The 26,974-nt window shown below is 40.3% G+C and overlaps 1 protein-coding gene across 2 annotated transcripts in view; it reads left to right on the top strand.

Annotated features, from left to right (window-relative positions):
• Positions 1–20,597: 20,597 nt before the first annotated feature.
• The window catches only part of spop (speckle type BTB/POZ protein), an 83,083-nt gene continuing 76,706 nt past the window's right edge, over positions 20,598–26,974 (top strand). For both annotated transcript variants that reach the window (XM_034894037.1, XM_034894036.1), the window contains exon 1: positions 20,598–20,707. The gene's annotated coding sequence lies outside the window, so the exon portion shown is untranslated. The remainder of the gene's footprint in view (positions 20,708–26,974) is intronic.

Raw genomic sequence — 26,974 nt, 5'->3', positions numbered from 1 at the left:
TTTTACCAACGATCTGAACCCAAGAGAAGGAACCACAGCTTTCATTCACCTTTGTCTTCAGTGTGAATAATGCCTCTGTAATGCCTGTTGTACCACTAAATTACAGCTCTATTTTCACTAAGTCTGACACATACACAGACATACACTCTTCCAGATGCATTGCTGAAGGAGTAAACTGCTTTCCCCTCCCCTGCTGCGAGCTGTGTTGAGTAATAAGTGAAAGCCTTTCTCCCTCTAATTCTCACAGAGGGACTGGCTCTCATTTTTTGCCACTTGATGCTCAACTCTGAGCTGTTTGGCACACCTTCCCTCTGTTTTTCACCACTTCTTTGTCCTTTCTTTCTTCTTCTTTCAAGAGTTGTTCGGTTTCATGAAGCCCAGACGTGGACACGCACTTCTTCTGCATCATAGAAGTTTTATTCCAACAAAATCACATTGATCCTTGAGCTTGCACACTCAGAATGACAAAGTGCCATTTGCAGCAGACGCACAAAAAGGTCAGGGTTGTCGATGTATTTTTGCATGAAGGATTGAGTAAGGACGCTGCAATTTAACAGCCATTTCAACAGGAATACCACAGGAATTAATCATCTCCAATATCTCAGGGACAGAGAAGCTGTGCGAGCATGCTTTATGTGGTGTTTCAGAGTGTGCATCACTCACTTTGCAGCCAATTCAGTGCTGGGCTGCCTGGATCGTTAGATATTGTCTCATAAATACAAGGTCTCACATTTGATCCCAGAAACAATCAGGGTGTCTTGTTAAAGTGTCCTTGAGCAAGACAGTGAAGGCCTCAGGATAGATTGACAAACAAATGTCTGAATGAATGGGAGGTTAAGGAACAACATCTAATGTGTCTCTTAATGCTTTACGAGGATGAAAAGATATGAAGATTTACATGTTACACTAGTAGCAGACACGCCAGTTCCAATTTCCAGTCATCATTGGCATCTGTGTTTTGATGAAATCTGTTTGTTTTTTTTTCTTCCTTTTTGCATCCATGGTAGGAAAGCAGGTCAAAATTTAAATAGCTGAAAATAGAACATCTGGCTGGGCCTTGTCAGTCAGCAGTGCGTAATGAAATATGGAAATTGGGGCGCTCTTCAAAGAGATGCGGGCCTCTGGGTGCCGTCCTGGGTCTCCAGCAGGCCCCTCAACCGCCCCAGCGGAGCCCCGCCCCTCTGAAACGTGTGCTCCATTTCCAGGTGCTGCCGCCGAGGCCCAGTCCACCGCCAGTGCCAGCTCGTTAGCACTCACAGCCTGGTGGAGCTGGCAGCTGGCATCATTAAACTTCAAACCGGCTTTCGACCCGGGGTGCCGCCGCGGGGAGAGACCGCCCGCTCATTCGCCTGCCAACAGCTGATTAGAGCCATGCTGACACCAAGCAACCAGACTCCATCCACACACCATCCAAACAGCATATCCACACACCACCAAACACACCACAAACAATCCAAACATCAACCTCGGAGGACTAACTGGGCCTAGTGGCCATGACACCAGTCTGTCCCGCAGTCCTCCTGAGCCATCTCTTAACCTGATTGAGAACTTGGCAGTTTTGATCTGTATGAAGAAGAGTAAAATCAATTTGGAAGCAGTAGTTTGGTTTAAAGACAGAAAAACTGTCCTAAAACCAAAAGCTTCCATTTCCATTCTGGGACAGTGAATACACTCAAATTGCGAAATGAAGTTCTACTTTTAACAAGAGTCAAGTCATAGAGAGTTTGAGAAGATCAATTCAATTAGATCAATTAGCTTAGCACAAAGACTGGAAACAAGGTACTCTGGCTCTGTTTAAAGGTAACAAAATTCACCTAGCAACACCTTTAAAACTCACAAATTAGCATGTTATATCCTGTATGTTTAGTCCGTTTAAAACCCAACGTGTATCAATGGCATGTCAACGGCATGTTGTGGTTTTACGGAGGTCTCTGCAACCCAGCAGTGATGACAAGACTTCAGAAAGCCACTGCTTGGGTACTCCACGTTTCAGGTGTGCTGTTTTCCCTGTGACTCTGTCTTCGTGCTGAGCTAAGCTAGCCGCCATATTTAACAGATACCATATTAGAGTGGTGGCCTTCTCATCTAACTCCAGGCAAGAAAGTGAATAAGCACGTTTCCCAAAATGAAGAATTGATATTTTGGGAAACTGAACCCTTTGTCTCCTGAACATTGGTTGATAAAAGTCGGATTGGAAGTACGTGCGGGACCTTTGTCATATTTTGGTCACTTCCCTCCATCCCCTTATCACTATGACCTCAACAACCCTGACCATGCGGTTCAGATAACATCAATTTTTTGTCACTTTTTGGGGAATCACTTTACAAAAACATATCATTCCTCACCAAAACTTCCAAATCAACCATTATTGACTTCATATTAGGGATAACAGCGACAGACAATGTTTTGTTGTGGTAAAATATGAGCTGTAATTCACCAAATGCACTGAACATGGTCCCTGAATGCTCTTCTGATGTGATATCCTTTACAGATATTGCCTCCAAATAGATTGTTGGCCATTTTCTCTCATTCTTTGCCTTCCATTCAAATGATGAAACAAGATTTAATTTGCACTCAATCAGACTCAGGAATGGCAGAGCGCCAATATCTCGCCAACCTCCAGTGACGCGCATGAACAGTGGTCCCACTGGAGCCACAAACTGGTTATAGCTCCATTATCATCCTTTTGTTTCCTCACGTCTGTTCTTTTTTCCTTCCACATTGCTGGGCATAAGCAGAGACTTGGTAATTTCCACTGTGATTGAGTCATGAATGATAATGGCTTGATTATTTGGCGAAAATTGGTCTCTTTAGATTCATTTCATGTTCGGTGATAATTGAGAAGCTTTGTCGGTCTAGATAACACCGAACTGTTGGACTGACTGCCTTTACAAATTTCTCAGTCAATTCTTTGAGCCAGTGAAAACTCATTTCCTTTTTTTGTGCGGTGGGAAAATCTCCAGATTATTTCCATTAAATCAATGTATTTCAATACCGCAAGGCTTTAAAGGGAATCTAAAAGGCAATGCGAGAAACGTCTAAGTCTATATCCTTGTGTGAGTATAGACAGACCTCCCATGAGACCTTGCAGTTTCTTTAGAGAGCGCTCAAGGTATTTTGTCTCTTCCCAGGTCGTCTTTGATTTGTCCACTCTATCTCTCTCTAGAGCAACAGCATGGAGTAAACCACTGTCACTTCTTTACAGTAACATACCAGATACAAGAAGCCTATTTAAATATCAATAACTACCTTGGGATTTAGTCCTTTATCGCTGATATGATGCTTTTGCTACGACCATAACTTTCTTCCTGAATGGCAGTGAGTACATTTAATGTTCCCTAAAGGCACCTCTGGGAGCAGCTGGGAGGAGAAACAGCCCAGTTATGCTGTTTTTGGAGAGATTAACATAGTCGTAATTCAGCTCTACCTTTTAATGAAACAGACGCTCACAAATATCAAGGCTGATATTAGCTACTAGAACGACTATATTTTAGAATGTTCTCCTTTTTCCTTCATTAGGACCAGATTCTTTTAATGAGAGCTGTGTGCATTGTTGAAAAAATGAGCGAGAGGCTAGAGAACTGGGGTGGGTGGCTCGCTTCTTAAGGGATCCTTAATGAGCTGGCAGTGCTTCTTTAGGGACTCCGTGCATTGATTTATCACCAGACCAGTGACATAAAGGTCACCAAGCCACCCTGTGACCGAAACAAGACATTGGGGTTTGACACCACCTTTTGACCACCAGCTTGCATCACGATGCTTTTCGTTTCATGCTACCACACAGCCACCATGCATCACTAGCCTATATATCCAAAGCACTCCCTCGGGATAATACATCTGCACATCAATAAGTACGACATATTCAATTTGCAACCTCTCCCTCTCTAGCTCACTGAAAAACGAGCCACTTACACAAAGCCTCCTGTCTTCATCATTTCAAAGCTGGCTTTGCTGAGAGACCTTGAGAGGGTTTTTGTCTAAATAAAGGAATGCCTCCGCTCAGACTTCAAAGCAAACATGTAGTTGTTGCTCACGTCCACGAGGAGGCAGCACAGTGTTTGTGGGAGAAAGATGCAGCAGGGCGACCCCTCTCTGTAAAGCAGTTGATCCTTGTGGCAGTGGAGGGTGGGGTGCAGGGCGCAGCCCCCGTTTTCCCCTGGCAACGTGCCCTCAGGCCGGGGCGGTAGAGAGCTGGACAGACTGGAGAGGCAGTGCTGGGACCAGAGCAGAACTCGGACTCCATCTGTTGCTTTCTCCACAGTGGAGAAGAGGGAGACAGGGAGAGACAGGTGGGCCCACCCTCTACCAGCTGGCACTGCAACTAGCATCTGCCTACAGCCAAGGCAACTTTCCTTTCTCCTTGTCGTCACCCATCAGACAGCTCACAGTCCTTCACTCATCCCTCAACCCTTTACACTTCTTTTAGGTGCTTGTACAGTGTGGACCAGCAAAATAAGGATAAGTTTCAGCCCACTTCCCCGCTGTTCTAATCTTGTTTCACTACTGCTGCTGCCTTCAGTCTACAGTTCCACTGTTTAATACTAAATGAAAAACAGCTAAGTAAACATACAAAGAAACATCTGACCAACAGTCCATGTTTTAGAGTTAACTGCACATTGGGGTCCGGTTCTTTCTGAAAGTTTATTTTATTTAGGGGCATTTAATGCCTTTTCATCAAGGAGTCCATGATAGAGAGGAGGCAAGAAATGAGGAGAGAAATGAGGAGAGAAAGATGGAGAATAACGAGCATCAGAGTTCCTTAGCTAGACTAACTGGCATCACAGAAAGAAGCTTGTTTTTGAGTGTCTCTTAAGCTTGTTTTCATCCAGGTGTTATTGAATTTACTTTGAAACATCATTCAAAATATATTTGGGCCTTGTTATTTCCAGATATTGATAAAATGGCAGTTTAAAATGTCATTGCTTACTTCACTGTAGAGCTTTACACTGCACCAAGTCTGTGTGAAGTCCTCACCTGACACACAATGTGGGGTGGGTCCATATGGGGCCCCTAAAACTCTGTCCCGGCCTGGAAATGTACTGGATGCCACAATAAGCTGGGCCTACAGGGGGTGGTATAACCTCTCTGAATGTATCACTGAAATTATGGAGGAACACGGTGCTGTTGTGATACGTTAACGTCAGCTAACCCAGGACACATGGACTTAGTATTAGCTTCTTTTGCTTCTGAAAAAGCAAAGCCTTCACTGTGGCAGACTGTGAATACTGTGATGCTGAACTGTGGTAGCCGCCCCTCCATCCCCCCCTGCCTAATTCTGCTACATCTCTTGTGGACCAGGCTAATTTAGTTGAAAATTGATACAAGGAAGGGGATAAAATGTTAAGCAAGACAATCCAGCATGTCTGATTAGGCTGCATATAGCCAATCAGGCCTACTGGGTACCCATCGGAAGTCGAGCGGGAAGCAACTGCAGCACATTAGCCTACTGGAGAGCTTTTCTACTGTCCAATAACATAATTATACCCACACTGCAACATTTAGTTAGATTCATGTCACATTTACCGCTCTTTTAAAGAGCAGACAAACAATAAAACCAAAAGGGCAAAATGAAGCTTGTAGATCTATAATTCCAGCGACCATCATAACATGGGAATATTTAGTGGTGCTGTTTGATGTCTCATATCACATTTAGGCCTAAAAATGTGACTTGATGTTGATGTAGCCACTTGTTTATCAAAGTATGTGCAAACAGTAAAATGGGTTGGGTGTAGCGGAGAAACATAACATCGTCTTCTCTTTTCAAGCCCTGCCATAAACACACAAACAGTACAGACTTCAAATAGGTTTAAAGGTCCAAAGTGAAACAGGAGAATAACTGAATTGAATTTTCTTTCTTACACTACTCACACACACAATACCTTTCCATTTTAAATCAGAACTAAACAAAACAGGATCTACACTATTACCGAATGTATCATTCTGGTTCAAGTCTTGCCTATTGTGTCTGAACTGACAGCTTCACTTGAACGTATCCGACTGGAAGTTTCTTTTGTTTATAGTCTTTAGTACCACTTTTTTTCTGGTAGCCATCGTCCCATGAGTACCCTTCAAAAGAAAAGGAGTCCAATTTTAATGCCTGCTTTACATTTCCTGCTATCTTGAACAGCATTAGTATGGCTTACCCAGAAATAACATGCAAATTACGTCCTATATATTGCTAACATAACATCATGTGAAACGCAAACTTGCTGCCACAGTGCAGCTGAATAAAAAAAAAACTGAATTGAAATGTTTAACATTTTTAAGACATAATGTACTTTGTCACTTATGCTAGAGTTATAAACAGCTTGTCTGTACAAATGTGAATTCATCATCTGAAAACACCACTGGTCACGTAACGAGACGGGTGAGTGATCAGAGCAAGATAATATTGCTTCTGTTTCTGTTTTGTTTGCGTATTAGCTCCAGTGCCTTGTATTGTTTGTCTCTACCACCCGCTGGTTTTAATCTCAGCTCTCTGTGGACCCCAATGTCCATCTATTCACAATGATTAGCCTTAATAGATGTGCAGTTTTGTTCTGTTTGATGACCCAGGTTGTTTGTTTACAAAGCCCTGATATTTTATTTTACGAAATGCATTAAGCTGCAATACGATGATTCCTTCCATGATGACTCAAAGGCCACTCAGAAGGACTGGAGGATGTGTATTAATGTGCGCTCCTCATACAGTCCACATTTGCTCATTACAGTGCCTTTGATTGCAGTTTAGTGTGATGAGACTAAAACCACAGCTATAGCCACAAAGGAAGAGAATTCATGCACTAAATATACAATGAACTAAATTTCATGTATGGGATGGAAATGAATGGCTCAAAAACATTCAGATGATTTTTTTTCACTCTCCCAATTATTATCATAAGGTTGTCAGAAAACCTTGGTTAATGTTCACTGCAGTAATAAATGATATGTGACAGGCGCCAACATCCTGAAATCATTAGAAGTTAAATGAGGCAGAAATAGGTATTTCAAGGTGTTATGATCCACCTCTATGAGGACACACAGACACGTTACTAATATAGATGCTGCGAAACATCTGATATCATCTGCAGGCAAGAACATGTACAGAAAGAACAAAGGGGATTCGATTTCAAAACCGGAAAACCTTTGAGATACCACATGTATATTTAACATTGATGTTGAAACTTAAAATCAGGTGCGCATACATGATATTGCAATTTATATCTGGATATATTTTTGATTGTTCTCTTGGACACACCTCACATGGGCAGCAAGTGACAGTTATTTAGATATTATTATAAGTATATTTGTTACGTTTATTAAACACACTTTAAATAGGCATATGCACTACAAATGATTAACAAATGATGTGACGAGTCCATGATAATGTCAGCTGAATATGGTCCACTAAAAACGGTCTCACACTTGCGTTCACTGCACTGCACTGCCATATTTGCACTGTAGTGGAGGAGACAAATGGCCCAAATCTCCCTCTTTAACACTTTTATATAAGTCTAATCCCATTGCTAGTTATTGCCTTCATTTATCTCTGGTATTATCATTGCTGGAGGTGATTGGCAGTCCTTTGAGATGCTTTTTGGCGGGCCCTCTCTTCACTTAAAATGTGTGAGCCAGGGGTGATAGAGGCACCTTCTGGCACCACGTAGTACCTATCTTCTGATCATCTGTTATCTCTGACTGAACATATTGGATTATTGATTCGAAGAGGGAATGTGTTTTTGTAGGCATTCAAAAGACCAGCTTTTTTTCAGTAGAAGCCTAACACAGTCAACGTAGCCTAAGTGTGACCCAACAAAATGCACACATGTTCTTCGTATGCTGGCATTTAACAAGTTCTAGACTGGAGCTGTCCGTGGTGCTGAACCTGATATTTCCATTTCAGATTTTAAGTAGCAAGGATAAAATGTGCCTCAGTCTTAAAAGAGTACTACATCCTTTTAGAAATTGAACTTGTGTGAGATTGTTGGAGTCATGATTCAGAGTTTTAAGGAAAAAAAAGATCAAAATCATTGCAGAAGAACCACAGATAACGTATTTTCCTTATCAAGCCCTGGCGCCTACATTACACAAAATGAAACTTAACCGCCAGTCAGTCTGGCAGTCTGTCAACGGTGTGAGATTTGAGTATGTTATGCTAGGAGTAGCTACGGTAACCTCGAGCCTGCTAGCCTTAAGCAGAGATAAGGAGTGGTCTACAGAGATCTGATACTTATCTGCTAACCTCACTTCTTTCTAACTCCAAGCCCTCCGATTTATTTCCTTTTTCTCCAACTGACATCGACTCAAGTAATCACTTGAGGAAATTTACCAATTTACCTGTTTCCTATACGCAGAAATACTCCCCAAGACCTGTGAGCAGCCTTTAATGTGTAAACTTGGTTCCCCCTTAACAAACATGCCTTGAAGCTCCTTCATTTAAACACATCATGCTGTTGTGTAACCAACTCGGGGGGAATTTCCCCACAAAGAGGTCCAAGCAAAGAAGCTCAAGTCACGTTAAAGAGAAGCAGTTGTGAGAAAAAATGCGCACACACACACACACACACACACACACACACACACACACACACACACACACACACACACACACACACACACACACACACACACACGCACACACACTATAAACTTCACCATCTGGGAGTAGGATTCATTTCTGTTGCCCAGCCTCTACTGTTATGGGCATTGATTGCACCAAAAGTGTAAAATTGTACACAAAGGGGTAAAATGAATGGGTAAAGTAGATACAAGATAATAATAACACAGTAGGCACTTTGATGGTTCCTCAGGAGAATCTATGAATTAGGACAGCCTGAAGATCAGCAGAGGGAGAGAGGAGGAGTCTGTCAACAGGAGGAGAGCAAAGTGAGAACACCTGGCAAGGAATGTTATTGATATTTCTCCTGCCTTTGTGTCTGTGTGCATGTGCACGCATGTGTGAAAGAGGGAACGAGTGAGAGAGATTGACCGGAGACATCAGCCTGCTCTGCTGCCAAGTCACATTAATTGTATATCAGTAACTCACTTTCATTTCTCAAATCTGCAACATCTTGGTGCTGCTTCAAGTAACATCGTGGTTATTTCAGAAAAGACTCTGAGAGAGACATCCGATGGTTGCTATCTTTGGGCTTAATAGGGGCTAGCTTTTACTGACTTCATTTAAATGCACCTTGCCGTTTTCGTCTTGAGGGGGTTATCACTTACAAGTGGTCAGTACTGTACCAATTTCTTCTTGAATTATAAACTCCTGCACATTAGATTTTTTCCCAAACCAGTCAGTGGATGATTGGTAGACTTAATGTATATTCATGAACTGGGAATAGGTTGAATCACTTTTATGTCATATCATCTCTATCGTTGATTGATGAAATCAGGCATAGCGATTACTACTCCTAATCAGGGGTGGGATTTGAAGAGATGAGTATTTATTTTTGTGAGATGTTGCCAAATTTTTCCTTTAAACAAAGGTTTTTTTTATCTCTCAGATGGGTGTGTTTAAACTTTGAGCTCTTTTCCTTTTGCATGTTCCCACGTTGGCTTGCCCTCCCTGTTTACCGAGGCCTCACTGGAACAATGAGGATCAAAGTGGGTCTGGCTGCAAAAGTCTGCGCACTCTCATTTATGGCCTGTGAGAAAGTGCCTTCTTTCTCAGTTGTACTACTACCTAGCCCTGCTTTCTTCTTTATGCACACGGACACATTATGCACACACATGCCCCTGCCATATTAGCTGCCAGCATGCTGTCTGGAAGCAGGTAAAGCGCCGGGGACCTGCTCCTACTGTCCCCAGCTGTCTATATGAATTAGTAACACACAGCGCCATTAATGCTAACAGATCCCAGTCTCAGGCACCGCAACATCTGTGCACATCTGAGCACATCAGTGTGAGTCTGAGAGTCCTTGAACTTAGCAGGTAATTTGCCCAAAGGACTCTCGCAACTGTCGGATTACCTGTTTGGGGGGCTCTCTGGTTTAACCTACAGGAAAGAGCAACATGTCCTTTTATTTACTTGTCCTGACTTCTGCCATATGCAGGGGAAAGTGGAAACCGTCTTTGTGTGCACAGGTGGAGCATTGAGTTTCTTTTGTTGACAAAGCCTTCCTCGTCATCCATCCATCCACCTCTGCTAGACCGCCACTTCATCCCAGAACTCTGCCATCATTCCTGCTCATCACTTCTTGAACAATCCCTTCTTTCTTTGTTTTTTATGTTTATTTTCCACTTGTTTTTTCATTGCTCTCCTTTTTCCTCTTGCCACACAGCACGCTTTTATTTCCTTCCTGCAGGCAAAGAGAAGCATTGCCAAGAACAGCTCTGTTGGCCTGCTTAGAATTTACATATGTAAATTAGAGCTAGTGTTGTAAATCTGCAATTAAGCAAACAGCTGAAGCTTACAAACAACGTCGGTCCCTGTTACTTTACCAATAGAAGAGTTTTTTGTGCACTGATTTATATTGCCAACCTCATTACCTTCATTCTCTTGCCTGTGCGACGTTGGTTGTCATTGACGTCCTGGACCATACTCAAGGTCTTTGATTAGTGGAGCAGCAAAATGTGTTCAGCTCCATACTCTTTCTCTATATAGACGGGAGCAAAACACAAGCTTGACTTACTTTGTATGCTATTAAGGTTCAAAGAGCGTATAAGCATGTGTTCATCAAAGCAATGTAAATCTATTTACATACTGTACTCTGCAAAGAAAACAGCTCTTTTAATGAGTTGCTGAGGTAAAGAGTCATGACCAAGATTCAGAGGTTATTTTTCAGAGTTTATAGATACCGTTTATAAGTAATGTACTATTGATGAGCGTTGTTTTTATTGTTGGTCTTTAGCTTTTGCTCTAAGCTGCTGTAACGGCATCTATCTTTCTATCTATCTATCTGTCTATCTATCTATTTATTTATCTATCTATCGTGATGGGAGGGGATGTATTTACAGTGTACAGAGTAAAAAGAGAACCTGCAGTACTACAATACTACACAAGAAGAACAGCAAACTGAGGCTAATTGGAAAAAGCCTGTCACCAATTACAGAAACTCTGTATGTGTGTGTGTGTGTGTGTGTGTGTGTGTGTGTGTGTGTGTGTGCATGTGTGTGTGCATGTGTGTGCATGCCCCGTGTGTCTTGCGTGGGTGCATGGCTGTTCAGTCCACACACACCTGATTATCTCGGGCATGTGCTGTGCTGGTGGACACCGCTGTGACAGTGGGCTGCCCTTGGAGGTCTGTGGATATCCAGTGTAAATCCAGCCCACTGGAGCTGTGAAAAAAGCTAATAACATGTTATTGCAGTCTAGGTCCCTCTGTTGCCTCTGCAGCAGAGCACCACTGTCACCTTACACATATCCATCTATCTCATAGCAAAAAACTTTACATTGTGTGACGTCCACGAGTCCAACTTGGAAAGAACCAATGAAAAACATAGATAACCAGAAGATTGTCTTCAATACTGTTCCCTTTGGAACAGATAATGTAACATGGACTGAAGTTATCAAGATGAACTGGACGGATAGCACAAACTGCCTGCTAGATATGAATAAATAAATAAAAAGTAGTAATAAAATACAAGATAATTGTGAGGATTATAGTCATGTTACACATAAAGTATACTGTACGTGGACAGGCTGACATGATATCAGACAACTGCTTGGAAATCTCGCAGTGAACCCAACCTAGTTTTTGACTTCCTTGCAGTAGAACTGTCCCTCAACACTTTGTAGAAAGTTGAATTTTCTGACTTTTTGAAATCTTTTGAATGGAGAATTAGATATGGTATCTTGTTCCAACTGGAGATAAGGAGGTCAGTCTTATGATTGCATCCTGGTAGCCCCAGTGATGTTCAGAACTTTATCTTTGCAGATTTGAGGTCACTGTGACCTGCCCCGTGTCTGAGGTGAGTGAAGGTTCTCCAACATCACCTCCCCTCTGGATGGTTCCTCTACAGAGGGAATCAGAGGAAGTGTTCAAAGTCTGTTTGGTGGTCTGGGAGTCTGAATTAGTCAATTCAGGTCATGCATTTTTGTCCTGATCTCTTTTTTTTGCCATTAACTCATGTTTCTCTGACACGAACACTCTTTGCAAAAAAGATACAACTTATCAGCTGTACATCGCTGTACAACTAAATGGACTGTGTACTTAAAAAAGAAATCAGAAAGCTTGAAATAGTTTGGATTCAAACCTTGATATACAGTGAGCAACCAAAAACATCACCATAAAAAGTACAAATTTAAGGATTTGTGTCAGTAAAACTTCTATCCGCAGTTTTATTTATCATTGGCTAGGTAGGTGTGAAGGTGTCTTCACTGGTCTTTCCAAAAAGCAACCAGACAGCTGGGGCTAGAGTATTTACTCAGAGTAAGGAAGAAGACAAACAATACTACAGATCTCAGATCACTGCACTCTGCAGTCTGCCTGTATGTCAAAGGACTGCTTTTAAAATAGGATTAGTGTTTCTTGCTTGTAAAGCGCTGAATGTTTTAGGGTCAAAATATTCATCTGTGACCTGCTTCTGTGTTACAAACCAACCAGACTTCTAAGGTTGTCTGGGGCTGGTTTGCTTACTGTTGCAAGGAGCCCAGATATATAGCACTTCCCTTACCATATACCTGGAACAGGTGTCTGAAGATGTGAGGCCTGATCTATTTAAATCCAGAAGTGTTTTTGTTTGGGAGTGGCACATGACCTGTTAACATATGGGGTCTTAATGAACTTCAGACAAGAGCAACACATTTTGCTCAGTTCAGGCTCATTTACATATTGACTTTAATCTGCAATAACTGATGTTTTGCCATTTGGGAGCAGCAGAAACAAAGCTGTGAACACAACACTGACATGTGAGCACATTTTACACATTTAGCGGATAGTTCTTAGCAAACAATTGCCAGAAGATATAGAGCAACATTAGCACTGGATTTGTCTTCTAATCACCAGGTTAAGGTAAGTCCAATATGGACTCTCCTTTTAGCTTTGGTCCGAAGCTAAATGCTCCATTGTGTTCACCAGCTGGTCGCTAATCTTATCTGACTGAGGAAAGCATATAGTCCATTTTTAAAGCTCATTCCCTGAAAACAGCTGCTTTCTGCGGCCATAACCTTGTTACAAGAGTGGTGAGAGTGAACCAAACATTGAAAACAATAAGTAAAAAGATGATTACACTGTAAGAGTTGAATGATCATACTGCATAAGGTTTCACAATAAGCAAACCCCATCCACACACAAGGAGTCATATGATGGACACATGATGTGTGTTTTAAAAGCGCTTTGCAAATAAACCTCCCTTGCCATGTTGGTTGGGGTTGAAAGAAGAAAAATCATGTTAAAGGGTGAAATTAGATTATGGCACACAATGTGAAATTAGACCGGGGACAGTTGAGATGTTAAGTGTTACAGTCCCAGACCTTCTCTAACAGCGTGAAATGAGAACAGATCTGTTAAAGCCTCAAAGAACACAGAAATGGGATGGGATAGGTTTTACGTCGTCGTACATTACCTTACATTTATGAGACTTAATTTAAAAGTCAATGCCATCTGTATTGGCCACGGCACTGGTTGTTTTTCTCTGTTTTTTAAACTCTGGTTCACTAATGAGCAGAGGCAGCCTCATTTAGGAGATGGAGGACAGAAAAAGGTTTTGACTTGTGGCACGAGGTCATTATGCCCCGGCTGTGTCAGGAAAACCGATACGCCTGTGCTGTGCTGTGCTTTGGCTGCTGGTCAGTGAGCAGAACATTTGATCTAACAGGTGAAGTCCTTTTACGGATGCACTACCAAGACGGAGGTGAAGTGGTTTAATAAAATGACAAACGAGTGTGTTGACAGAAAGCTGCTCGGTTTGTTCTTCATGCTGTGACTTTTTGGCATTTTTTTCATGTCCTTGTTTATCTCCTGAATTAGAATAATAGTGCGACATGTTTGAGACGGAGCCAAGCGTGTCAAAGCATTGAAAGACAGCCAGTGTCCTTTCTGTCTCAGAAAATACTTTAGTTGAAGTTAATGACTGCAGTTTGAAAGACACAGATAAGGGCCTCCTAGGAGTAAATGAGGTGAGTATTTTTCACAGATCTTAATGATTCGTCTTTGAATTATGATTTGTAGCCCAAAGCAGTGTTGGATGTGTATTACCATTGCTGCCATTCATTTTACATTGGTTTTCCTGCTAATTTCTGACTGTATTTTTTGTTAGTTTACCTATAATTGGAATAATTTACGGGACAGATACGCTAAAACCTGGGCCCCCTTTATAGAATTTGTTAAAAAAATATCCCTCACACGATGTAATTCTCCTTTGCACATTGATGTACTGTCAACTGGTCTACTGATATATGTGATTGCATGTGGTACAATGCTGCATAATATTCCCATTCTGAGCAGTGTGAAGTGAAGTACAGGAACTGTGTGTAACATGAAAGGATTGGGACGGGTTGGTAATACATTGTGTATTTGTCGTTTTTAGCAACAGTAAATCTAAAATCTATAAATAAAGTTCTCAAAAAATGGACTGAAAGTTGGTGTGATTGGACGTTACTATGCTGGGAAACAAAGCAAAGTACTTTCTGCTCCTTGTTGTCAAGTCCCTGTACCTTGTTTAATTTCTATTACATGACAGAGAAAGACCTATGCTGACATTTTTTACCAAATTTGTCTAAAGTGGTTTTACGTAGTGGAGTTGGAGCTAAAAGCTGACCTGCTAACAGCTGGAAATCAAAACAAACGTGATTGGTTGTTCCAGGTTGTGTCTCCGTGTTGTCGTTGTTGCATAAAGTTGCATATGTTGTATCTTATTGTATACATGTGTCTTCACATGTAGTATTTCACATGTGCATGAAATACCCTTTACTATGCAAATGTTTCTTTGCAAGTCGATGCTGGAGGGGAAGTAGCTTTTTGAGTCCTTCAAACTGAGCTGCTTTACTTTGGTTATGTGTCTCACCCTTTTTATATTGTAGTTGTTAATTAAGATATTAATAATTTGGTTCACTTAGGCAAACTATGCTCAGATCAAGGATACTCTACTTTCAATACAAAAATTTGCCAAATTCAGAGCAACACATCTGAAAGTGTGCTACTTCTTACTGCACTTTTTGTTGATATATTGCTGTGAGCGTGGGTAAAAAACAAACAAATTGGACTGCACAAAAAACAAGTGGAGAAAAGTAGGGGACATATATCGAAAACAATAAAAAGTGGAGATACCACCCATAAAATACAGTGAGGAGATCTCGAATCTGATCTAGCGGACGCATTTAACTCTCTTTTTTATAAGCTGTCAACTCCCACGATGCTTCAGTCGCTGCCTGACACTGTTAAAAATATTTCCCCACCTTGATAGTTTAATGTATTTCCAGCCTGTTCGAGCCTGACATTAGTGAAGGACCGAGCATCAACAGCTGTTCTTTCTCCATCTTTGAAAAAAAATGATCCTCGTTGAGAACAGCGAGTCTTTCTTCCAAAGGATGCCTCTAATTGGTAGAAAAAAGGCTTTTTTTCTTACAGAGCTGGAGATTTCAAATAAAGCCAATTTGCCAATGTAAGGAGTCATTAAACATGTCATTAAATCCAGCTTATTTGATATAAGTAGATGAAGCTCTGGATCCCATTTGGTCTTTGAAAAGGATGATGGAATTTAAACTGGTCTTAAGGCAGTGGAAGACTCATGCTTGATCTGCCACACATACACAAACAGACACACACACACACACACACACACACACACACACACAGACAAACACACACACACACTGAACATTGAAAACTGTGCACTCACAATATGTGGGTGCATATTGCACTTTGAAAGGAAGCCTCCTAAAGACTATCATTTTCATACAGGAGGGCACCATATCATCCCATTACTGAAGGAAGAAAGTATGACATTCAGCCACCAAAAGACGAGCGCTTGATGTTCTCAGACTGGTCATGCTCCTCTGTCTGTCTTGCACTTCTTTGTTTCACTGTTGCAGTTGATTTTCTTTTTTTTTAACTCAGTGGTCTGATTTGGCCTGCAGCGAGCGGCTGGTAAGTCCCAGTGGAGATGTCGGCCTAAACAGCCGGGTCTGAAGTGATTATGTGAGTGCAGTGTGAGAGATTCCTTTAGGGCCTGTGGGAAGCCTGCACATTCTTTGTTGACAGTAGCAATGAGAGAGAGAGTGAAGGAGAGAAAGGTAAAAGGGAAGGAGATGATCTACAGTAAACAGAAAGAAAATTGCAGGAGATTAAAATTCCTTTTTGAAGTAAGCTGTTAGGTGGTCCTTTATTTCTTTACCCACATATCCATTTAGCATAAGCTTTGCATTCCTGTAACTGCTAGTTACATCTTATAACACTGTTTAAATTCAGGTGAGCTATGCGTATGTATAACACTGCCACCCTGTGTTTTTGCAGCCTCATATTTATTCCAGTATGTTGTAAAAGTGATTTCAGAGTTGCACATTTTCCCTTTGAAACCTTTAAAATGTCACTGTGCATCACAACCAGTAATTAAGCACCAGGAACTCTTCATGCATCTCTATAACAATCCATTATTCACATATCATCTCACATTGTCTTAATAAGTACAGCCAAGTAATCAAACTGAAATTGGTCTTTTTTCCTTCAATGCCATTGGTCTGTTTACTCCAAAAGCATGCCCTTCAAGCATCTCCTTCTCAGACTCGAGGAGCTAAGCTGGAGAAAAGCGAGCTGTCGTTTATCGCTGCCTCGCAGACAAATCCACTCTAAATGGCCGGTGATTTTCACTCATTGGCTCAATAATCCATTTGAGAATTAACTCAGGGACTCAGACACATTGTTAAGGTTGTTTTTTTGGATTCTTTTCAACATATCCTTCTGTACACCCTTAAAATTGAAGGAGACTTGTTTAAACAACACAGAAAAATGGAAATGAATGCACATACAGAGGCATTTCAAATCAGTGAAGTACTAGTCTGCGCAGCGCCAGGGAAGTCTAACCGCAGATGGCTTTGTGTTTTTAGATGTCCTTGGTGAATCCAAGGCCAGAACTTGGATTGAGGGAGACCTGAGTCACACATGAATGGATCTTCCTCCAGTTGTTTGTCCTTGCATTTGCATGGATCTGTCCTGATTAAAGACTTGGCTCATGCTGCACCATCATTCAGCATCTCATACTTTTATCTCTTTGTTCCTTCCTCCGCCACCTTGCTGCTTTGCCCTGATGCGTTCACAGTCCACCTCTCCTGCTTGTTGTCCCTCCTCCTATAGCACACTGTGGTAATTGAGCGAGAGCAGTGGCCCTGGAGTCCTTGTGTAATCCACACTTTATAAGCACTCTAATTGAAGTGCAAATTCAATACTCCCTCATCAGCCTTTTACTGGCTGTGCCTTTGCCTTCACCCCTTAGGTAATTACAAGGAGAATGGCAGTTCAATCATTTTGCTGAAAATAATGTAACAAAAACATGGCTGCATACACCAAATAATTTACCGGGGTTGTGTCGAGAGTGTGAATGTCGTGTTCAAGCAAAAAAGAAAATCCTCTCGGTTGTCAGGAAGGTAAACTGTGTGATGAAGAAATTTAGAGAACTTTACCTGAACACAACACCGGATTACTCTACACTCACATGTCCCTCCCCATGTAGTGGTTTGACTGAAGATACGTGCACACACGGATGTTCAAAAGCAAGCATGTGCACGTTGATACTCACGCACCTCATGCACTCACAGTTCCCTCTTTTGTATAGTTGTAGCTGTAAACACATCTTCAGACAAGCAAGGGAGTTGCACACAAACACATAACTAGTGTGTATTGGTTTGCCTATATTACTGTGTGTCCATGTGTGGGAGTGCAGTTTGCAGCTTTAATTAAACTTCCTCTATTTTTTTCTCCGCTTGGCCCCATAGGGCCCTGTCTTCTTCCCGACCACATGCTTATTTATTTATAATTGCATTAAACTCCAGCGCTAAGCCATGGCTGAACGTGGTGCCAGACCTGTGGAGTAAGCTGGGATTGTCACACAGTAATACAATTTCATGTACTGAAACATCACACCAGCTGGGGAAATTCCACATTATGAATCATGTTGGGATGCACTGTAGATTAACAACAACAACAACAAAATAACAAAAGAATTTGGATTGTTATTCCAAACACCGTCAGTAGCTACACAAAATGTCAACACAGATGTTTATAATATGAAACGAGACCGTACTCCAACAAAAAACGACCCTATAAGTCGTTTGTTCAAGCAACAATCATGACCCATTCTTACGTTTATAGTGGAAGCGCCCTCTAGTGGTAGTATTGATCATGACCATCACGTGCGTAACTGAAGGTTAAGTAACGTCTTCAATGTACTGATATTAACCCAAACTACAATCTTTAAAAAAAATCTAACCTAGTGGTTGTTGTGCCTTAACCTAACCAAACTGAGACAGTTTAACAACATTAAAACCGTGATGCGTAAATGAGGACAGAAAATGCTTCTGTGTGCAGTTTCCTGCCACCACTCTTAGAGTAGGAATAAACTATACTGTTGTATGGGTTGGAGGACATGCTTAAAAGTGTGGGAATGTGGACTGTTTTGGACAACAGAGAAGCAAATTCCACCTGTAAAAGGATCAATACCCTCCCTGCTGAATTTTGTTTCTCCAAAGATCAAACATTCCTAAGAAAATAAAACAATCCAGGTGTAATAACTTTTTCTTCTTCCCTTTATTCAATTGCCAGATTTGTCTTTCCTTTTTTGTTTATCTTCCTAATTTGCTTTGTCTTAGACCAAATATCCCAACAGACAACCTTTTGGATGAGCATCACAGCCAATTCGTATAGCATCCCAAGTGCTTTTGTTGAAGTTGGATAATTGTTATTCAGATCTTCAAAAGAGAAAATCATATAATGATATTCTTATAACATAGCTAAATTGGCAGGTGACCCTACATGGGCAGCTACCCACATGTGGTAACTTAATATTCACAATACTGCATACTCACATCTGCAACATAAACAAGCGTGCACACCATTCTTTTCATAGCCAATTTAGATGCTGGCATCAATATCATAATCATCATATATTATATATCATCACATATAATCATTATATAGCACATCTTTTCATGTCATATCATCAAACCGGAAAAAGCTGTACATCTTTTAAAAGGCACTGCACACATGTTTCTCATTATTCTCAGTACACTTTAAATTTCTTCTTGCATTACCTTCTGTATCCTCACATGTCTTGTCTGCATATATGACCCACTTTCCTGAGGGCAATAATAAATAACAAAAAAGCATGCATGGCAGAGTACTTGCATTTAATTGGGCTTGACATTACAATTTTTTTAATTGAACTTAAATTAAATTGGTTTCTGAAAATGAAGTGCAGCAATTACTGGTGGAAACAAACAATCTATCTGTGTGTGTCTGTACAATAAATCACCAAGCATTCAGCTCCAGATAGAAAATGGGTACTGCATGCTGCAATAAAGACACTTATTTATTACTTTTAGTCATGTCTTTAGCATGAATGTCTGGCTACTAAATGTCAGATTTTACACATATTACAGTAACCGTGCATATAGTTTGGACATCAGCCCTGACTGCTTGCATTTGGGTCCTTCCCTTTGTTGCCCTTTTCCTTCAATGTTTCTAAGCCAATATTCTTTTTTTATTACTCTACTTACTAATGGTCTGGAAGAATTTATCACTTTGTTTTCCAAATATAAAAAACGGAACTATTCATTTTGCACTTGCATTACATTCATGCACACTTGGATGCAAGAATAAATTACTGTAGCTTCATTTTTATTTAGTATATATTTTATATTCACTCATTTTTTTATTTTATCTACTTTCTTGGCAGTGGTTAAATGTACCTAGTACTTCTGCTCTATACTTAAGTATACTTTTTTCAGATACTTTTACTTTACTTGAGTATTTTCATTTTCTGTTACTTCCTAATTGTACTCCACTACATGTCACAAGAAAATATTGTAAGCTTTTACTCCATTACATTTATCTGAAGGCTATTGTTACTAGCTACTTTGACAATTGAGATTTTTCATTCCAGGTATGTATAAAAGTATTTAATCTGATGGATCTCTCCACGCTACAAAAAAAAAGAAAAGTTTATACTTACAGTACATACCATCCATCCATCCTGGACTGGGGGATCCCGAGGTGTTCCCAGGCCAGGTTGGAGATATAATCTCTCCACTTATATACACTATATATGCATTAAAAAATATTCTTTCACCTCCCCCATCTTCAACAATACAATTAATTGAACACAATAATGTATTGACAATCAAAATAAATCCACAAAATAAGACAACTCTGACACGGGCCATTCTGCTACATAAGAAGAATTTCACATTCAATGCTTTAATATTCCTTAAAATGCTCCCCACTTTTACTTAGGAAAAAGATCTGCATATTTTTTTAGCCACTGCCATAATGCTAAGATTCCCTCCTGGGGAATCAATAAAGTTGTATCTCATATCTTTATTAGCATTAATAAGTAATAACTTAGTTTAAAATTAAATGAAACTAACGTAATCACAGTTTTGCCACCACTGAGGGTTACATGCCATGGAGGATGTGCATGTGATTTTTTCTAGTGTGACAACCAGAGACCAAAACCAAAACAATCCCAGCATGGCCAGCCGCTCGCAGGACGCCTGTACACGTCATAGGCTAACCCGGAAATGCAGTGACATTTCAAAAATCCTTCATCCCTTTCGTGGTACAGCGAAACAAAGGTGAGCTTTATATCTACACAATTGTCTCTTCGCACACTTATCGTTTGTATCTTGTGCTACTTTCCCCTTACAACGTGCGTTTCGCCTCGCTTTAACGCGGGGAACACTTTTACAGGGCTTAAATATTAGCCGCTAGCTGGCTAATGTTAGGAGGTTAGTGGTTAGTAACGGCTCAGGTTTGTTAGCTGAGATGTCGAGACTGTGTGGAGGACTTTTCTGGTGTGTTTTTTTTTGGCATTTTCTGTGTCATAACGAGCTCTGTTGGTTGTTTCTGTGTGTTACAGTAAAATATATTTGTGTAAAAATTTCAGATGCAAAATAATGAGCATAGGGTAAGAGACTCCGGTGCTACATCGTCCGGCTCAGTCTAAGTATCCTGCCAAATAGTGACCCCTGTTCCCCCCGCCCCTGTTGCATCTCCATGCGCAGTGCAGGACGGCTGCAGGTTAATACATCCATGGTTGCACCTGTACAACCACCAGAGATGGAAAAGTACTCACTTCCCATACTCAAGTAGAAGTACAGATACTTGTGTTTAAAAGTACTCGGGTAACAGTAGAAGTACTGATTTAACTTCTTTACCCAAGTAAAAGTAACAAAGTACAGGCTTGGAAATGTACTTAAAGTATAAAAGTGAAAGTAACTTTGTGAATGACAACCATTTCTTTTTATGCAAAGCTACAGGACCACACAAATGTTAGTAGAGTGCAAGCTAAGAAACTTCATTAGGCATGGAAAAATAGGCTCTTTAAATGCCTTTTTCTACATTTCTCTTTTTTAATCTTCCCCTTGTCATTATATTGAATCGACAGCCAGGTGCACCCAGCTAACAGGTGAAAAACTCAAACAACAAAATCACTAGCTTACTTTTAAATTTGCAAGAACTACAGACCAATACAATAACAAGCTTAAATGAACTGAACTGACAACTGAAGTTATACGACTTACAGTTCTCAAAGACGCGCACACACACAATCTCAGCTGATTATCCTCCAGACAGCTAGTCTCTTTTTCTTTTATCTCCCTTTTTTTCTCTGTGAGGCGCATGTCCACGCTATTCTCCGACATGCACTCACAATCACACCTGATACAGTAGATAAGCTTTTGTACAAAACTAAAGTAACAAGCCAATTTTGTAAAATGTAAGGAATAGAAAGTATCCATATCCGTGTTAAAATGTAAGGATTAAAAAAGAGGTAAAAAGTTGCCACAAAAATACATAGTAAATTAAAAATATAATATATGAAAAACATACTACAGTACCGTAACAAAGTATTTGTACTTTGTTACTTCCCATCCCTGCAAACCACAAACCAGAGTCCAACAGAAAGCTTGCAATGCAGATTTAGGTCCTAACTTTACATCTGCAAGATGCTAAAACATTTAGCAGTCAAAGTAAAGGTGGTTTCAAGCCACAATGAAAGTAAGTGATGTATTGTCACTCGTGGAATGTAACTTCAGTTACTCATGTAGCCTACTGTACTTAACAACAACTATGCGGTACGTTTACTTTACTTGAGTGTTTTCCATTTTACGCTACTTTATATTCTAGTGCAAATATTCTAGTGTTTAAGCTGCAGGGCAGTAGGCTACGTAGGCTATATGAAGTGGCAACAATAAAATTGATGTTGCCTACACATTACGTCAATATTCTGAAATTCATTTAAACCATTTTAGCATAATGAGTATTCTTACTTTGTAAATTTTAAACATATATTTACTTTCAGTTTTGAAAGAAATACTTAGTTCTTTGCCGATTGACAATTTTCTTGGCAGATATTGACTTGGGACAGTTCTTCGGCTGTGCTTCCACCCGATATAGTCCCGGGTCAATATTCAGCCTAGGACATCGCCTAGTCTTAAGCTGCATTGCTATTTGTACTTGTTGTGAATACACAGGCCACAATAAGTAATTAGGTGGTTGTTGTTTTTTGTGTACTCTCTTTTAATCACAACATGCTAACCGATAACATAGGATTCCATCCACTACGCTAAGCTAACTGGCGGTGGCGCTGCTGGTGTTGCACCGGACTAAAACAATGGATGCACTGAGACAAAGAATGTGTTGGCCTACCTATCTACAGCTAGGGAAGACTGTGATAAGCCCTATTTCAACCAACGGTGGCGTGTTCCTTTTAAGTCAGACCTGTCTATAGTCCAACATAATTACCTTGAACTCACCACATTAAAAGGATCTGATGTCACGTCTAGCACAAGTAATAAAGACATATTGACCAGAGCGATAGTATTACTGTAAATACTGTAATATTTTTATGTTGGCTAACCTCAAACATTTTAAGTCATATTTGAACAAAAAATAAGCCACAAGATAAAGATGTTAATAATCAGGAAAAATAAAAGACTAGAGCACAGAAGAAATACAATTGGCCTTTTTTACTGCAGGCATTTTGGCATGACAAATAGGCGTAACATTCAATACTAACAAGGACTGCACTCTATTGTGCTTAACTAGTTTCAGGGCCCGCTCACTGTATAGACTCAGTAGACTTAAATAAAGCAGAGTCATTATTAAAAGGTTAAAACTAAACCTGTGCTTTCCCTATGACATGCCCGCTGTAAAAAAAGACTGTACAGAATGATGCAAAAACAATAAAATGCATTTCACAAATGTGTTACAGTCATAAATGCATTTTTTTTAAACTATTTATCATAAATATACTATTGACTATTAAATAAGAAAAATATTTTATGGGCTTTTGTGTATTTTTCCCAAATAGATTTCAGTATTTTTCTAAATTATAATTTTTTTAATTCAAATTAACACATAACTGACTGAGCTACAGTCCACTTAGTTTTTTATCTGTGCAAGGAAAGGTTTTTCAAAACCATAAAAAAACTAATTCCACCACAGCATGTCAAGCATTGCATTTCAATAATTCTTACCAGTATTTTTTATTACATATTGTTTCACTTTTGGGATGTTTCTATTATAAAAAAACGAGCAACTTTTTTTCCGAATAGTTCAAATGATTCTTAGTTTCTGGAAGACAAAAAAACAAATAATCAGACTGAGAGAAACACTGTGTGCTTAAAAAGATTTCCACTGAACATCTGGCAGTTGAGAGTTATTGGCAAAACTGCATTTGCTAGGTATAATTGGTGGAATTAATAATCACAAAATCATGTTTTTGGGTAGGTAAAAACCTTTTTTGGGTGCAGTAAATTCTATATAAGAGGATCACAGATCCGCATGCTGTTAACAAGATCAGCTCGGAGGGGACAGGCCAGATGCTCAGTTTCATACTGCTGAGCTGTATGCATCAAAACCAGTTATTGGACAGGTGGCCTTTCCTTTAGACTTCCACCTGGCAGCTGGCAGATAGACACACTTTGTCTTTTGTTTATAGGAGTGTGTGTGGAGTGGAATGAGACCACTTGTCTTGATTTAGAAGTGCTTTTCTCGCCTGGCTGCTTGTATTCTTTAAACACTAGTCAAATTTAAACCTCTTAGGCTGATGTGTGTCAAGCTCTCCCTCTAGTCGCCTGTGTCCATTCAGCTCGGTGCTGTATATTAAACTATTCAACCACTCTGTCTGATGTGCTTTACACACAAGTGCTCAGCTTCCCAGAGCCCCCCCCCCCCCCCCCCCCCCCCCCCCCCCCCCCCCCCCCCCCCCCCCCCCGCCTTTTCATACACTTCAAGATGCAGCCATTTGGTTTATTTACGCGAGGTGCTTCTGGAACTGCTGGGAATAGGCCGAGAGCCAATCGAAACACACGGTGGAGGCCAAGCTAATAGGACCTGACAGAAATGGAGTCATAGAGGCCGCTCAGGCATCGTAAAGCTGTCGCCGTTTAAGCCCCTAAATTTGTCGCTATTACCTGCTTGCTTCTCCCTTTACATGGCCAAAGAGTTGGGAGGAAAAGTGTAGCCAGGTGCTGGAGTTGAGCAAGTGTTGTTGCTCATCTTTTCCTGTCTCAACTACATCAAATGTGTGTACCTACTTGCACACATGCTTGTGCATTTTCAGCATCTAGTGCAGAATGCATTGACAGTTAATGGAAGGATCAATAATATAGCTTCAATCATAGCGGTATCATGTACATAGTTAGGACTACTTCAGAGTATGGTACATTTTACAAAACCAAATCTTTCTGCACTGCACCATTTCTTTGACTCACCCAGCTAGCCACGTACTGTATTTGTTTACACTGCGAGGGAGGAAGTCAACATGTGCGAGTCTTTTCTAGGTCGTCAGAGTGTAAAATGCTACTGCAGTTAGTTCATCAAACACCAATTAGTCAGAGGAAATTCATTTGAAATTGTCCCCTCGTCAGAAATCCATTGTAGAATCTCGAAGTAAATGGAGTTTTTTTCTGCCAATGAGCCAGATTAAGAGAATACATGTAAATTCCCCTAGAATTTGGCTCATCGCTGTGGACAGTCTGGCTCATGAGCTGTGTCGGTGGATTTATTCCAAAAAGGTTTTGGTGCGAAGCTAGTCATCACAGCCTACAGCTTTGGAATTTCTCTGTCCGACTTTTTGACAGACTTTTACAAATTCACAAATGGGAACTGATAAATGTAGAAAAAGAATGTTTGTGCAATATTAGTTTGAACCTGATTTGAAGGTCAAATCTTGAGTACATCATATCTTAAATACTCATTTGACTGACATCCCACTGTTGGCTCAAAGCTTATTTAATTGGTTTAAAAACATGAGTAGTTTAGCTCCAGATTTCAGACTGTCAGATGTGAAATATGAGTTTCAAATGTAGCTAATGCACAGATCACAGAACATATGGAGAAAAGTGATCTGCATTTTATTACAGTTTGGTGAAAATGTTGAAAAGCATTGATTTTCCATCCTTTTAATGCTACTTCTAAGAGTCGTCCTGTGTGCGGACCTACCAAGACATAATTGATATTAGGCGGAGGCCCACTCCAAAATGTGTCTGTGACTGTTCCTTTAATAGATGCCGCACGAACAGTTGTGAGGGAAGGGAACAAGTATTGAATTAGTTTGCATAAGAGCAAGGAAATTGAAATATGGATTGGGGTCTCAAATGCCTGCCAGTGCTATTGGCTGTTTCGGATATGGAGGATGAAATGTATTTGCTGTGTATGTGTGTGTCAGTGTGTGACTGATGCACACAGTGCCGGCATCGAATGGTTTTCCAGCTTTTCTATTTTCCAATAACAAGTTAAGACCAGAAGTGACACAGATGAAGTGAATGTTTTAAGAGGAAAAGTAATCTTAAAGACAAGCCAAGCCATTCCTCACTCTAATACGCAGCCTCATCCTCTGCTTCTCCTACATCACCGCTTCTGTCTCAGAGCCATCACGAGCCAGCTCTCTCGCCATCTGCCATTTAGATGTATTTAAATCATGCATGCATGCTGAGTTTGGACCTGTGATTTGAACTGGTCAGGTCCCTGGTCTCTGCCTAGGCTGCTCAGCACAACTCGGGACCCAGGAAATCCAGCTGAATATGAATGGATGACAGCACAGTTGGTTAAAAGTGTCACTGCCCGAACGTCAGATCCAGTTCTGCTGATATTAACTGGCATTTAAGTCTTGAAAATGGTGACCCATCCTAATGCTTTGATTACCAGATGCAGCTCCGTCATGGCTGAAATATCGGATTTGGCATTTGAGAAGGATATCATTTTTAGGTAAAATGTTGAAGGTAGCTGTAATGTATTACATCCAAAACAAGGGCAATTGTATCGTAATTGTATCAAAATTGCAATATGGACTAATGCAATATCTCAATTGCAGAGGGGAGATACATTTGTTAATGGCTAATTATGTGTTAAACCATTCTCCATGACGTATTGTGGTGCTGCAGAGATGTACAGATCGTATCACACAGACTAGAGAAACAAATCAGTGTTTGGTATACAGGTAAAAGCCAATAAATTAGAATATTTTGAAAAACTTGATTTATTTCAGTAATTACATTCAAAAGGTGTAACTTGTACATTATATTTATTCATTGCACACAGACTGATGTATTCACATGTTTATTTCATTTAATTTTGATGATTTGAAGTGGCAACAAATGAAAATCCAAAATTCCGTGTGTCACAAAATTAGAATATTACTTAAGGCTAATACAAAAAAGGGAGTTTTTAGAAATGTTGGCCAACTGAAAAGTATGAAAATGAAAAATATGAGCTTGTACAATACTCAATACTTGGTTGGAGCTCCTTTTGCCTCAATCACTGCATTAATGCGGCGTGGCATGGAGTCGATGAGCTTCTGGCACTGCTCAGGTGTTATGAGAGCCCAGGTTGCTCTG

The sequence above is a fragment of the Etheostoma cragini genome, chromosome 15, assembly GCF_013103735.1.
Source record: "Etheostoma cragini isolate CJK2018 chromosome 15, CSU_Ecrag_1.0, whole genome shotgun sequence".
Classification (NCBI taxonomy): Eukaryota; Metazoa; Chordata; class Actinopteri; order Perciformes; family Percidae; genus Etheostoma; species Etheostoma cragini.
Note: the sequence above shows the minus strand (reverse complement) of the source record. Positions and strands in the feature narration are given on the sequence as shown.